Below are 15,075 nucleotides of genomic sequence, written 5' to 3'. Positions count from 1 at the left end.
TAGAGCACGTTGGAATGCCCGGGGGATACCTCTGGGCCACAGGAACCCTAGCTGGGGTTCTGACGGGCCATACTACACCTGGCTTTGGGGTGGGGGGGGTGGTCTTGACCTCTGGGAGCCTCAGTTTCCCCCCTTGGAAAATGGGGATGAAATAAATTACAAGCCTTAGGTGGGTCAAGGACTGGATGAAATCTGACTCTCTTGTGTCCACCCCAGCCAAGACCGGACTCCCAGCCCTGCTAGGGGTCCAGCGGTCCAGATAGCTGAGAGACCAGTCTCGAATCGGGGCAGGAGAGCTCTGCGGGAGGGGCAGCAGAGGTCTCTCTTGTCCCAGCCCCGGCTCACCAGCACCAGCCCCAGAGCACCGGGTACCCCGGCCTCTCCTACTGGGCCTTGAGCCACCGATCTCCTGAATCAATTCCAGCCACCACAGTGGTGGGGGAAGGAGGAGAGGAGGAGGTGGTGTGTCGTAGCTCAGCAGACCTTTAAGTCCCTGCTGGATAGGCTCTGTCTCTGGTGTGATACCTCCTGGGATATGCTGATTGCAAAGGGGAAAGTTCAAAAGCCCTGCCCCGGCGAGTTCAAAAGGACTCTGTAGCTACCACTGGAAAGCTTTTGTGCGTCTGTGTCTGTGACCCATAAGACCTAGAGGAACATGGGTCAATTCAAAGATGGGAAAGGGAAGACTTCCTTTCATTGTGGTGCCTATGCCTTTAAACAGGCCCTATTGCTGGGCAAGGCTAGATCCAGCTGAGCTGGATTGGGGAAGACCATCAGTGAGCCAGCTGGGGCCGGACCAGTGGTATTTAAATGGGAGAGGAGGGCCAGGAAGGTAAGTTTAGGGCATTGGGTTGTGGCTGCTGGTGGAGTGAGGATGCTAGAGACAAGAGGAAGGTGGGGGGTGATCCAGCTGTAGCTTGGTTGATGGTTTTTGGATGTGGGGAGGTCTTCTGTTAGATAGGAGGTTTGGGGCACCTCCCTGGTTGGGGATCCCCTGATACTGCAGTTAATAGGCCCTGAATTTGATCACTTCAGCCTTGACTTGGGCCTGTCTTCACTGCAGGACTGGCTCCTCTCCTTGACTGTGACCCTCCACGAGTGTCGGTAGTATATCGGCGAAGCAGCGTGGCTCAGTGGAAAGAGCACGGGCTTTGGAGTCAGGGCTCATGAGTTCGAATCCCAGCTCTGCCACTTGTCGGCTGTGTGACTGTGGGCAAGTCACTTAACTTCTCGGTGCCTCAGTTCCCTCATCTGTAAAATGGGGATTAAGACTGTGAGTCCCACATGGGACAACCTGATTCCCCTATGTCTACCCCAGCGCTTAGAACAGTGCTTGGCACATAGTAAGCGCTTAACAAATACCAACATTATTATTATTATTATTATTATCCAGGTCTGTAGCAGGCCTTCTGAGGACTAGGTAAGGGAAGGTTCTGTAGCAGGCCTTCTGAGGACTAGGTAAGGGAAGGTTGGGGTTCTCTCCTGTTGGGGCTTCCAGTTTAAACCAGGAGGATTAGTGGGCTTTGGAGCATATATATATTATGGTATAACAATAATTATGGTATTCAAGTGCTTACTATGTGCTGGGAGTTGCACTAAGAGCTGGGGTGGTTACAAGCAAATTGGTTTGTATTCTGTCGTCCCAGGTGGGGCTCCCAGTCTCAATCATCATTTTACAGATGAGGTAAGTGAGGCCCAGAGAAATGAAGCAACTTGCCCAAGGTCACACAGCAGAAAAGTGATGAGGCTGGGATTAGAACTCATGACCTTCTGAATCTCAGGCCTGTGCTCTATCCACTTTGGCATGCTGCTTCTCTCTCACAGGACCCTGAGCACAGGTCCACAGGCTCAGTGAGGAGAAGGGGTGGGTAGGGACTTTTGACTATTAGCGGAAAGCATTCGTAGAAGCTTCTTATGGTCCTTGTTGTTATCCCCTCCTTTAATCGATCATTTTTATTGAGTTCTTTCCTTGTGCAGAGCACTGTACTAAGTACTCATTTGTGTTTGAGTGCTTACTATGTGCAGAGCACTGTACTGAGTTCTTAGAGTACAACTTAACAGTTTGTATTTATGTTCCCTAGCTGCAGTGAGTTTAGAGGGGGAGACAAATAAATTATGGCTATGTACATAAGTGTTGTGGGACTGAGGGAGGGGGTGAATAAAGGGTTTAGGTAGGTTGATGCTGAAGAGAGTGGGAGAAGAGGAAATGAAAGTTTAGGGAAGGCTCTTGGAGGAGATGTGCCTTCCATGCGGCTTTGAATGGGCAGAGAGTGATCGTCTGTCGGATAGGAAGAGGGAGGGCGTTCCAGGCCGGAGGGAGGATGTGGATGAAAAGTCAGCAGTGAGAGATGAACTTGAGATACAATGAGTAGGTCGGCATTATAGAAGTGAAGTGTGTTGGGCTGGGTTGTAATAGGAGAGCAGTGAGGTAAGGTAGGAGGGGACAAGATGATTGAGGGCTTTAAAACTGATGGTAAAGAGTTTCTGTCCACTGGAGAGGTGGATGGGCAACCACTGGAGGTTCACGAGGAGTGGGAATACATGGCCTGAATGTTTTTGTAGAAAAATCATCCGGGCAACAGAGTGAAGTATTGAGTGGAGAGAGACAGGAGGCAGAGAGGTCAGCAAGGAGGCTGATGTAGTAATCAAGGCAGGATAGGATAAGTGCTTGGATTAACATGGTAACAGTTTGGATGGAGTGGAAAGGATGGATTTTAGTGATGTTGTGGAGTTTGACCTGATGGGATTTAGTGATAGATTGAATAGGTGGGTTGAATGAAAGAGTCAAGAATAATGCTAAGGTAACAGGCTTGTGAGACAGGAAGGATGTTGTCTATACTGATGGTAAAGTCAGGAGAAGGACAGGGTTAGGATGAGAAGATAGAGTTCTGTTTTGGACATGTTAAGTTTGAGGTGATGGCAGGACATACAAGTAGAGATGTCTTGAAGATGTGAGACTGCAGAAGGGAGAGCAACTGGGGTGGAGATGTAGATCTGGAAATCATCTGCATAGAGGTGGCAATTGAAGCCATGTGAGTGAATGAGTTCTCTGGGTGTAGATGGAGAATAGAAGGGGACCCGAGGGCCATAGTTTCCATTTGGATTAGCTAAGTGAGACTCCTTAATGTTCCTCCCCCTTAGATTATTAGCTAATTATCACCCTCAGCCTGGTTTCTTCTCACCTGAGCCTGCTTTCTTTCCATTCATGACCTTGGCTGATCTGTCCTGGTCCGCCATGCCCCTAGGGGTGGTGGGGGTGTGGGGCTCCCATGGGAAGCCTGGGCCTGCTTATGCCATGTTGGCTTGCTCATTTGAGGGAACATCTCCTCCCCTCTCTCTCCACCCCCTTCTCCCCAAAACACAGCAGCGCTCCAGACCACCACCTCCTCAGGAAGTTCTGGATTTTTTTAAAATGGTATTTGTTAAGCATTTACTATGTGCCAGGCACAGTACTAAGCACTGGGTTAGATCCAAGTTAATCCAGTTGGACACAGTCCATGTCCCAAATAGGGCTCACAGTCCTAATCTCCTCTTAATGGATGAGGTAACCGAGGCACAGAGAAGTGAACGGCCCGAGATCGTGCAGCAGATAAGCGGAGGAGCTGGGATTAGAACCCAGGTCCTTCTGCCTCCCAGGCCTGTGCTGTATCCACTAGGCCAGGCAACCTCTCCCGGGCTTCAGGATTCAGTGTTGTTTGCTGAGCGCTCACTGAACACAAAACACTGTATCGGGCCTCAGGTTTCAGCATTAACAGCAGCAGCAGCCGCTACCGGGAGCTCAGGGTTCTGTGGGGGAAGGCAGACAGTGATTTACAGACAGTGAGAACCAGAGGAAGAGCCAGGATAAAAGCAGGAAGCCCAGGGCCCTCAGCACCAAACAGCTGAACAAACAATTGAATGTGCAGATAAATATTGAAATCAAGAAAGCCAGAATGAATAAATGTCCATGAGTGCTGAGGAATAAGGCACTCAGAATTTTTTTCGGGGGAGTGGGGAAGGTTGCTGCACCTGGGGAGAAGGTGTTTTTCTTGTTGTTTATGGGGTGTCAGAGTGGGTCAGAGTGATAAGGCTGTACAGAGGTCCGGAGTTCTAGGGGCAGGACCAGCTGTCTGAAAGCACTGCTCAAGGGGCAGACGAGGAAGAGGTGAGTTGGGGAGAGGGTGTGGAAAGATCTGAGGGATGAGGTGCCCCCCTCCCAGAAAACTGCTTCCTAGAACACTAATAATAATTGTGGTATTATGCACTTACTCTGTGCCAGACACCATACTAAGTGCTGTGGTGGATACAAGCAAATAGGGTCAAACACAATTCCTGTCCCACATGGGGCTCATGGTCTTAATCCTCATTTTACAGATGAGTTAACTGAGTCACAGAGAAGTGAAGTGACTTGCCCAAGATCACCCAGCAGACAAATGACAGCGGGGATTAGAACCCAGGTCTTTCTGAACTGGGCTGTATCCACTAGGCCATGCTGCTTCTCATCAAACAATGGTATTGAGCGTTTTCATGGTGCAGAACAGAGTACAGTAGAGTTGGTAGGCACGTTCCCTGTCCATGAGCTTAGTCGGCTCATCTCTGTGACCTTTCTGAGCTTTGCTGGGGACCACCTCAGATAACCCTGCCTACCCTGTCCCAGCTAATCATAATAATTGTGGAATTTCGTTAAATGCTTACTATGTGTCCGTTTGCTAAGCATGAGGGTGGCTATAATAGATCAGATGCAGTCCTTGTTGTCTCTTCTGGGGCTCACCGTCTAACCGGGAGTGAGAACGGCTACTGAATGCCCATTTGATTGTAGAATTGAAGCACAGAGAGATTAGGTGACCTGCCTGAGGTCACAGAACAGGCAAACGCCAGTAAAAATAGAAGTGGGGTGGTGTAGCAGAAAGCGAGTGGGCCTGGCCATCAGAGGACTTTGTTTATAATCCATGTGACCTTGAGCAAGTTCAACTTCTCTGGGCCTCAGTTTCCTTGTCTGGAAATTGGGGAAATACCTGTTGTCCCTCCCCATTTAGATTGCGAATCCCCAAGTGGAGGCAGACCTGATTGTGTCCAACCTGATTTATCTTGTGCTTACCCCAGGGCTTAAAGAATACCACAATTTTAAGTAGCACTTAGAGGTCAAGTCTCCCGAGGCCCGGCTCTGGGTTTCCTGCTTGGAGGAAGGTCTCAGAAGAGAGCCCTAGGAGACTGTCTATTAGCCCATTAATCGTATTTGAGCGCTTACTGTGCAGAGCACCATACTGAAGTTGGGAAAGTACATTTTAAAGATATAACAGACACATTCCCAGCTCACAGTTGTCCTTCTCTGTCCAGGGGGCAGAGGGTGGGGAAGACTTCTCCCCTCCAGCTCTCAGGACGGGTGCCTGCGTTGTGGGTCAGGTTGGCTGTCTGGATTGGGTTCGAGGTCCGGTTGTGGTCCTGGGGCTGCCTGGCTCCGGTCACCCAGCGATCAGAGCCCGTCAGCGCCACCCTCACCCCGCACAGGCTGGTCAGCTGCCCCTCTGCTGCCCAACACCTGCCACTCTGTCCCCTCCTCTCTTCCCCCCAGTCCCAGCCGCCAGCTTTGTGAGGTCATCTGATGGCCTTGCGTGAGGTGACCGAGGGTCCTACGGCGAACCCGGGGGCTGGCGTGGATGGGGAGGGGACTGGCTGGCGCAGTGGAAAGAGCACGGGCTTTGGAGTCAGGGCTTGTGAGTTCAAATCCCAGCTCTGCCACTTGTCAGCTGTGTGACTGTGGGCAAGTCACTTAACTTCTCTGTGCCTCAGTTCCCTCATCTGTAAAATGGGGATTAAGACTGTGAGCCCCACGTGGGACAACCTGATTCCCCTGTGTTTACCCCAGCGCTTAGAACAGTGCTCTGCACATAGTAAGCGCTTAACAAATACCAACATTATTATTATTTAGAATCCATCTTGCTGCTGAATGAGCGATGTCATCGGTGAAGTAGCCGACTGCCCCTCTCCTCTCCTCCCTGCTGCCCACCCCCATCCCGGCGGGCCAAGAGGGTCACAGAGACCCAGCTATAAACAGAACTCTAACTTGCAAGCCAGCAGAAGCCGCACTCGATGCTGTTTTTTGAGTGACCCGAGTGGAACCCAATCTCCCCTGGCTCGGCCCTGCCTTCCTCCTCTCCCCCTCCTCGCCAGCTACTCGGTCTCCTCCCAAACCTTGTGCTCCAGGGTTAAGTTTAGTGTGACCTTTCCCAAGCTCCCTTGAGGCCCGGGGGACGGGGCTGCAAGTGGCATGAACAGAGAGAGAGGGTGACCACCTGACCGTAACCCCCCCTCCTATGATAATTGTGGTGTTTAAGCACTTACATGCCAAGTACAGCTGGACTGTACTAAACTCTGGGGCAGATATAGGATAATCAGGTCCCACACGAGGCTCACCAAGTAGGAAGGAGGACAGGTATTAAATCTCCATTTTGCAGATGAGGGAACTGCATCAGAGGACCAGGGTTCTGATTCCAGCTCTGCTACTTACCTGCTGCATGACCTTGGGTAAGTCATTTAACTTCTCTGTGCCTCAGTTTTCTCAGCTGTAAAATGAGGAGTCACTACTCAGGCTGCAAGCCCCAAGTGGAACAGGGACTGTCCGACCTGATTGCCTTGTATTTACCCCAGTGCTTAGAGCAGTCCTCGACAAAGTAAGCTTTTAGCAAATACCATTTTTCTTTTTTTAAGATGGGTTGAGATCCCAGACCTGTGCTCTTTCCATATGTCCTCTGAGAGGCCTTCCCCGGCTAAGCCCTCATTTCCTCTTCTCTCACTCCCTTCTGCATCGCCCTTACACTTGGATTGCCATCCTTGATTCACCCTTCCCTCAGCCTCTCAGCACTTAGGTACGTATCTGTCGTTTCTCGATACTTATGTCTGCTTCCCCCTCTCGACTGGAAGCTTCTTGTGGGCAGGGAATGTCTACCAACCCTTGCCATATTGACTCCCAAGCGTTTAGTACAGTGATCCGCATACGGTAAGCAATAAGTACGATTGACTGATTGACCCCAGAGCCGTGGACTCACTGGTGGCTAGAGTTCTTGGTCTGGGTGATGGGCACCGGGAAGGTGGGCTGAGGTGACGGGAAGGGATCCCCCCTCTGCTGCCCCAGATTCCAGGATCTCAGTTTTTCCATTAGGGATCTGGAGCTATATTCTGAAGTATTAACAATAATTGTTATATTTGTTCAGTCCTCACTGTGTCAAACCCTGGTCTAAGCACTGAGGTAGCTACGAGTTAGTCGGATCGGACACGGTCCCTGCCTCACATGGGGCTAATAGCCCAAGTGGGAGGGAGTAGAGGTATTTTTTATGGTATTCGTTAAACACTTACTATCCGCCAAGCGCTAAACTAAGCACTGGGATAGATACCAGGGTGGACGCAGTCCCTGTCTCACGTGGGGTTCACGGCCTTAATCCCCATTTTACAGATGAGGAAATCGTGGCCCAGAGAATTGAAGGGACTTGCCCAAGGTCACGGAGCGGGCAAGTGGGAGAGTCGGAATTAGAATTCAGGTCTCCTGCTTCCCAGTCCTGGGCCCTTCCCACTAGGCCACGGTGTTTCTCTTGGGATGTTTTGGGGGCAGAGGCATTTTAGGGAAAGCTGGAAGGGCTACTCTTCCTCTCCCCAGGAAGCCTGACCTTCACTGCGACTCAAAGGTTACAGAGCCCCTCTCCCCACTCTTCCTCCACCCCCCTCTGGCTCCTCTCCCAGGAAAGGGAGGAGCCAGGGGCCACGAGCCAGCGGCTGCCGAGCTGATGGTGTTGTCTGACACTAGAATCCTTCCGCCTGAACTTTCCAGCCTTTCAGGGAATCTGGGTACCGTATATGGCAGTTTCCACTCTCGGTTATTCCCGGGGTCAGCCTGGCACCGTCCCGGGGGTGGGGGCGGGGGAGCGGCTCAGGTACCAGGACGGATCGGGTGCCAGGTCGGAGCGTTGCGGGCGACTGTGGGGATGGGGTGACAGGTGCCCTGTGGGCAGATTCCTCTCTGGGAGCTGCCTCTCAGAGAGGAGCCGATGGGGTGGGCAGGAGGCTGTTGGCAGAGGCCAGTTGGATGGAGGGCAGCTGGTCCAGGCAAACTGGCTTGTCAGATATTCCCACCTGTGCCCCTGCCCCCTCTCCCCGCCCCCCCCCCCCAAGCTCCATGGGGGCATGTGGTCACATCTCTGGATCATTAAGGGAAACTTCTCAGCTGTCTGGGAGGGGCTGGGCCAGAGTCCGCTGGCAGGCTGGGAAAGGACTGTGGCTGACCTTTGATTCTAAGTTCAGAAAGGATCCCTCCTACTGGCAATGCCACCTCCGAGGAATGGGTCACCACGGTGCGAGCTAGAATGACTTTAATACTTTAATACCGTTGTCATCCCCTCTGCTCTTTGCCAATATATGTCCTCCCTCACACCCTTTCTTTTTTTTTATAGTACTCTTTGAACACTTCTTATACTGTACTAAGCACTGGGATAAATGCAGGATAATCGGGTTGGACCCGGTCCCTGTCCCACGTGGGGCTCACAGCCTTAATCCCCATTTTACAGATGAGGTACCTGAGGCACAGAGAAGCAAAGCGAGTTGCCCAAATTCCCCCAGAAGACAGGCGGCGGAGTCGGGTTTAGAACCCAGGTCCTCTGACTTCCAGGCCTGGGCTCTCTCCGCTAGACCATGCTGCTTCTCTTCCTTCTTCAGTTATAAGCCCACTTCCTCCAGGAAGTCTCTCCAGAGTGATTCTCCGGGTCACCTTGGGCCCCTAGAGACACCTCGGCCCTCACGAAGAGAACTCTCTAAGTTATTGGTTTCTGCCTTCTGCGTGTCTATTCACGGTGGTGTTCATGCCCCGTTCTGCCTGGTCTTCCCCCCAAGAACTGTCTTTTCTGTCTTCTCCCCACCTAGGGTGGAAGCAGCACAGATTGGGACTGCTCATTAGGTGAGGCAGCTGTGCCAGTCGCCTCCCTGCAGGGCTCAGATGTGATCATCCCATAGAGAAGCAGTGTGGCCTAGTGGAAAGAACAGAGCTGTCTTCATGAGGGCCTAGGTGACGCTACGCCTGGAAGTCAGAGGACTTGGGTTCTACTCTCGACACCACCGCTTCCCTCATGTTTGACCCTGGGTCAGTCGCTTCATTTCCTCAGTGCCTCAGTTCCCTCATCTGCAAAATGGGGATTAAGATTGCAAGCCCAGTGTGGGATTTAGATGGTGTCCAACCTGATTAGTTTATATCTATCCCAGCACTTAGTACAGTCTTCTAGACTGTAAGCTTCTATGGGCAGGGAAAGTGTCTGCTGATTCTACCGAACTGTACTCTCCCAAGAGTTTAGTACAGTGCTCTGCACATAGTAAGTGCTCTAATGCTAACCTTCTCACTACCTCGATCCCATCTAACTCGCCGTCGACCTTTCACCCACATCCTGCCTCTGACCTGGAACACTCTCTCTACCCTCATATTCAACAGACAATTACTCTTCCCCCTCCTTCTAAAGTCTTACTAAGGCACATCTCCTTCAAGAGCCCTTCCCGACGCTTTCCTTTCCTCTTTTCCTACTCCCTTCTGTTGCCCTGACTTGCTCCCTTTATTCATCCTCCCTCCCAGCCCCACAGCACTTATGTCCATATCCGTAATTTATTTATATTAATGTCTTTCTCCCCTTCTTGACTGTAACCTTGTTTTTAGTGTTAGTGTACTCTTCCAAGTGCTTAGCACAGGGCTCTGCCTGGACTGATTGAATAAATACTATTGATTGACGGATTGCCTGGGACATAAGTGCTTAAGAATTACCATAGAAAAACCACACCTCATCCATCTCTTCATCCACACCTGCCCATCCCATCCATCTACAGGGACCCGTCTCTCCCTGTTGATCCTGCTGGGGCTGGATTGCTCCTGACCAGTTCAGCATGTGCTGCCCACTTTGCCAAACCATCTCTCAGAGCAGACCGGGAGTCCTCAGCCCAGATTATGCCAGGGAAGCCTTCCAGGGGCTCCTCTGGGCTCTGGGTTCATTCCAGTTTCCTGACTTTATTCCCTCAGAATAAGTTGTCAAAGATATCCTCTGCCCTGTCTCTGGGGACACGAAGGAATAAAGAGCCCCAACGTGCAGGGTCTCTTCCCCCCCCGCCCCCCCAAAAAAAAAACACAAACCTATAATCTTTCTGGAGAGATTTCTAGTATTTTAATCTAGTTCTAGTATTTTCTTTCTCTGGTAAATCAGGAAGTCCTTTCAGGTGCCTGACCCGAATAGCTGTGGCTGCAACTGAAATCCTTGGCTTTGGATTAGGCTTCAGATGGTCAAAATGAGACCCAGCTAGGTCAAGGAACCTCCCCAAGGGGAAACAGCCACTCAGGCCACTGAGCAACAGATCTTTGACCAGAACCTGCCCCACACCCAGTTCCCTTAATCAATCGAAGGTCTTTATCGAGCGCTTACTGTGTGCAGAGCACTCTTCTAAGCATTTGGGAGTGTACAGTAGAACAGATCTCATAGACATGTCCCCTACCCAAAAAAGAAGCTTAAAGTTTAAAGGTTCCTCAGAAGTTAGAGGACAGAGCCAAGAAGCATAAAGATCTTGACCCAGTGGAATGCTCAGTGACCTCAGTGACAGTTCAGTAATGAACTATAAATTCATTATGGTCAGGGAATATGTCTGCTAATTTTGTTGCACACTCCCAAGTGCTGAGCGCAGTGCTCTGCACATAGGAAGCACTCAATAAATACCACTGCTGAACTGACTGACCAGGTTCCGTGTTCTTGACCCAGCTGTCCCCTTCCTTCTCAGCGCATGGACGAAAGGTGGTTGGTCGCTTGGTGGTATTCCCCACCTCCAACCCCCGTTCCTTCCCCAAGATGATCAAGCAATCCTGACTGGTCTGTTGCCTGATTTCTCTGGGGCTCTTGTCTTCAGTCCAGAGCCCCTCTGCCCAACTTCTCAAGCAGTTTCAGACACTCCAGGGCACCCAGGCAGCAAAGGCTGGATTCTCTGCCATTCACCATCATGCATGGTCTAGTGGATAGAGCACAGGCCTGGAAGTCAGAAGGTCATGGGTTCTGATCCTGGTTCTGCCACTTGTCTGCTGCGTGACCTCGGTTAAGTCGCTCCACTTCTCTGTGCCCTAGTTGCCTCATCTGTAAAATGGAGATTAAGACTGAGCTCCACATGGGGCAGGGACTGAGTCCAACTCAATTTACTTGTATTCACCCCAGCACTTACCACAGTGCCTGGCACACAAGTGCTTAACAAATGCCATAATTATTATTATTACTTGCCCAGTTAAATGTGACTGCTTTTTTAGTAGTATTTAAGTGCTTATTATAGGCCAGGAACTGTACTAGGTGCTGAAGTAGATATAGGATAATCAGTTTGGACCTAGTCCATGTCCCACATGGGGCTCAAAGGCAGCCCCCATTTTACAGATGAGGTAACTGAGCCACAAAAGCAAAGTGACTTGCCCAAGTTCACACAGCAGACAATTAAGGGAGTGGGGATTAGGCCTGTGCTCTTTCCAAAAGGCCAATAGACCACGCTGCTTTCTCAGTCAGTGGTATTTATTGAATGCTTAATGTGTGCAGAACACTGTACTAAGCTCTTGGGAGAGAACAATATGCTCCAGTTGGTAGATATGATCCCTGCCCACAAGCAGCTTCCTGTCTGTACGTACCGGGCCCACGTGCCTAACTCACATAAGGGCCCAACCATTGATAATCAGGTCGACCTGGTCCCTGTCCCACCACAGGGCGATGGTCTAAGGGGAGAGACATCAATTTAACTGATGAGGAAACTGAGACCTAGAGAAGTTAAGTGACTCTCCCAAGGTCACACAGCAAGTAGGTGGAAGGGACCTACCACCAACAGCCTTGTCTCCAAAGGGAGGGCCCGGATCTCCCCAGACTCCCGCCTTGGGGCCGGGCGCTGGGATCGCCTGGGTTCTTGGCTTCTGATTCACAGAGCGTCCTCGGGCACCATTCTGCTCCAGTAGGCCCAATAGTGACACAGGCTTTCTGACACCCACCCAACCGGGGTGTCGGAGGCTTAATTAATTAATGCTCGGAGAGCCTCCGAGCTGTGCGGATGAAAGCGGCCATGTAATTAGAGAGCGTTTGACATGCCATCGCGATCCCGTAATCTTGCTTTGTACTATATATTTTATACTGAAGGAAATGATGCCAGGTTGGGGACTGGATCACCTCGCTTAGGCAAGGAGGTGGGGATGGTTGCAGGGGGCGGAGGTGGGGCCAGAGAAAGTGCTTCTGGCGGCGGAAGCTTTCTCCATGACCGAGGGACCTTTTGTCTCCACTTTCCCCCTCCCTTCCTGGGGCAGGGGCAGAGCCCAGATCCCGAGGCAAGATAAGTGAGCCTGGAGAGTCCGTTGGCATCGAGGCAGATGGCTTCTGCCGGTCTGAGCTCAGGGGATGCTTCACATCTTACAGATGAGGAAACTGAGGCTGAGCCAGGCCAAGGAATAATAGGTGGGACCGGGCCAAGATTGAGTAATACTAGTATCTATGGTATTTATTAAGCACAGAGTATGGGCCGAGCACTGTACTAAACACCAGGGTAGATATGAGATCATCAGGTCAACCTGGTCCCTGTCCCACCACGGGCCTCACGGTCTAATGGAGAGGTATCGAATCCCCATGTGACAGATGAGGAAACCGAGACCCAGACAGGTGACTCTCCTAAAGTCATACAGCACACACAGTCACACGACAAGCAGTGGAGGGCCTGGGATTCAGAACCCCGGGCCCAGATTCTTTCCATTAAACCGTACTGCTTCCCACGTTTGAACTCGGGTCCTGCGGCAGCCAGCTAAATCCCAGCGAAGCCTAGGTGCAGGGTTCTGGCCAGCAGGCTGGAGTCGTAGTGAACCTCAGGAAGACATCTGGGGGGCCCAGAGTCACCCCACTCTAAGTTGAGGCCACGGGGAATTAGCCAGACAAGTTTTGGAGTTTGAGGGGCAGCTGGGAGAGGGGGAATGGTGTCTTGACTGGGGGGTGGAACCTGTCACCCTCTCCATCCCCCTGCCTTAGGGGCCCTTCCAGGGAAAAGTAGTTTCTGCCCTCCTGCAGGTCTCCAGGGGGCAAGATTCCTCCAGACAGTCCCCCTCCATTTTCTGTCCCCTGATTGGTGGATTCCAGCAAAGGCAGGAGGCTACCCAAATCTTGAAAGGCTGGAAAAGGCAAAATTCTTGTGTGGATGAGAGGTGTGGAGGGCACCCAGATAGCCAAACTTTACCAGGGAAGTGGATGAGGACGATCCAATCTCGGTTACTAACCATCCCCCCGCCCCCTCCCACCTCCTCCCTGCGGCCTTCCCTGATCAAACCCGCCCTAACTTCAAGGAATCCCATTACCTCATTTTTTACATGGATCCTTTTTGATTTTATCAAGGCCCTTTCTCATCAGTGATCTTGTTTTATCCTTGCAACATCCCCGTGAGGTCAGGGGAGGCCAATACTAGATCACCACTTTACGGATGAGGAAACCGAGGTCCGGAGAAGTAAAGTGACTTGCCCAAGGTCCCCTAGCAAGCAGAGCCGGGTCAACAACTGGGGTCCCGTGACTCCCAGACCACGTGCCCTTTCCCCGTGCCTCCCCGGCCTTGGTACCGTGCCAGATCGTGGCAGGATTCCCCAGTCGCTGGCCACAACGATCTTCCCCAAAGGTGGGTTGTGGTGAGAAATCGTTTAGGAGGTGTCTACGGGGCCCACTGGTCTGAGTCGGGAAAACAGCAGTTTAAAATTCCTCTCTTGCCCTGGTATTTAACCCTTCTAATGCAGGTTTTGCTAGGCCCCCGCCTGCTCGTGCAGGGCGGTGGAGGTGGCCGGGGAGCTGGTGGAAGGGGTGTGGGGAGGGTGTTAAGCTCCTCTGAAGTATGTGAGAGTCCCTGCTTCTCTGCAGGAGGGCCGGCCAGCTATGCCAGCAATGCCAAATATGTGCCTGCCATTACTTTCTACGGCACAGAGAGAGCGGGCGAGCACTCCCAATTAATGATCTGGGCTAATGAATAAGCTCAGCTCTCCCAGGCTCAGGCCTGGCCTGGTCTGAGGGAGAGGGAGGGCCGCTGCCCATGGGATGACCCTCCATCTCACCCCCTTCTCTCACTGCCTCCCCACTCCCTCTTACCCCCTTTCTCTCCCTCACCTCCCTTCCTCTACCTCTCTCCACCTCTCACCCCTTCTAGCCCCATCTCTCTCCCTCTCATCCCTCTTTCCCTCTAGCCCCCACTCATCCCTTCTCTCTCCCTCTCGTCTCCTCTCTCTCCCTCTCGTCTCCTCTCTCTCCCTCTCGTCTCCTCTCTCTCCCTCTCGTCTCCTCTCTCTCCCTCTCGTCTCCTCTCTCTCCCTCTTGTCTTCTCTCTCTCCCTCTCGTCTCCTCTCTCTCCTCCCTCTCACCCCCACATCACACCTCTCTCACTCTCACTCTTTTTCTCTTCGCCCCCCCCCCCAACTCTCTCTCTCATTCCCATCTTCGTCCTTGTCTGAGGAAGTTGATGACATGTACATGCCCATGGCCTGTGGACGGCTCCAGCCCCGATGGCGGAGGGTCAGGGGCCGACCGAGGAGATGAAGTCCCAGCTGACCGTTCACTCCCAGGTCCCTGTCCAGCTCTGTCCGAGTCCCTTGGTGGGTCTGGGAGCTGACAGGTTCTGTCCCTTCAGGTGTGGACCCTGGGGGTCTGAACTGGTGCTGGCAGACACTTGGGATGGAAATCATCTCGGATTCGGGTGCGTCCTCCTGGAGCAGAACCCTGGCCCTGAGTCTGGTCCCGTGGTGTTCCTCAGTTTCCCAGGGGTCTTCAGGGGGGCCGGTCGAACCCATGGGACAGTCCCAGACAAGGCTTCCCACCATCCCAAGAGCTGAGGAAGTGTTGTTCCATGAAGTTTTGCTTGTGTGGAAACATATCTGCCTTTCAGACGGACAGTGCTGGTTGTCTGGTCTCTGACTGGGTGGGGGAAAGTCAAGTAGTAAGTGGCATTGGGGAACCCTGGCCCTCTAATGACCTTTGGGAGGTCACCTCACCCATTCTTCTGCCTCCAGGCAGGCCGCCACCCTAAGCTGGCAGAAGGCACGTGGGAGAGTTGGCATTT

At 52.1% G+C, this 15,075-nt stretch overlaps 1 long non-coding RNA gene across 2 annotated transcripts in view; it reads left to right on the top strand.

The window, feature by feature from the left end:
- Positions 1-627: 627 nt before the first annotated feature.
- Positions 628-15,075, top strand: part of LOC120639017 — a 64,240-nt gene continuing 49,792 nt past the window's right edge. For both annotated transcript variants that reach the window (XR_005661122.1, XR_005661121.1), the window contains exon 1: positions 628-832. This is a non-coding gene — a long non-coding RNA (uncharacterized LOC120639017). The remainder of the gene's footprint in view (positions 833-15,075) is intronic.

The sequence above is a fragment of the Ornithorhynchus anatinus genome, chromosome 19, assembly GCF_004115215.2.
Source record: "Ornithorhynchus anatinus isolate Pmale09 chromosome 19, mOrnAna1.pri.v4, whole genome shotgun sequence".
NCBI lineage: Eukaryota > Metazoa > Chordata > Mammalia > Monotremata > Ornithorhynchidae > Ornithorhynchus > Ornithorhynchus anatinus.
This window is presented reverse-complemented; position numbering and strand designations above follow the sequence as displayed.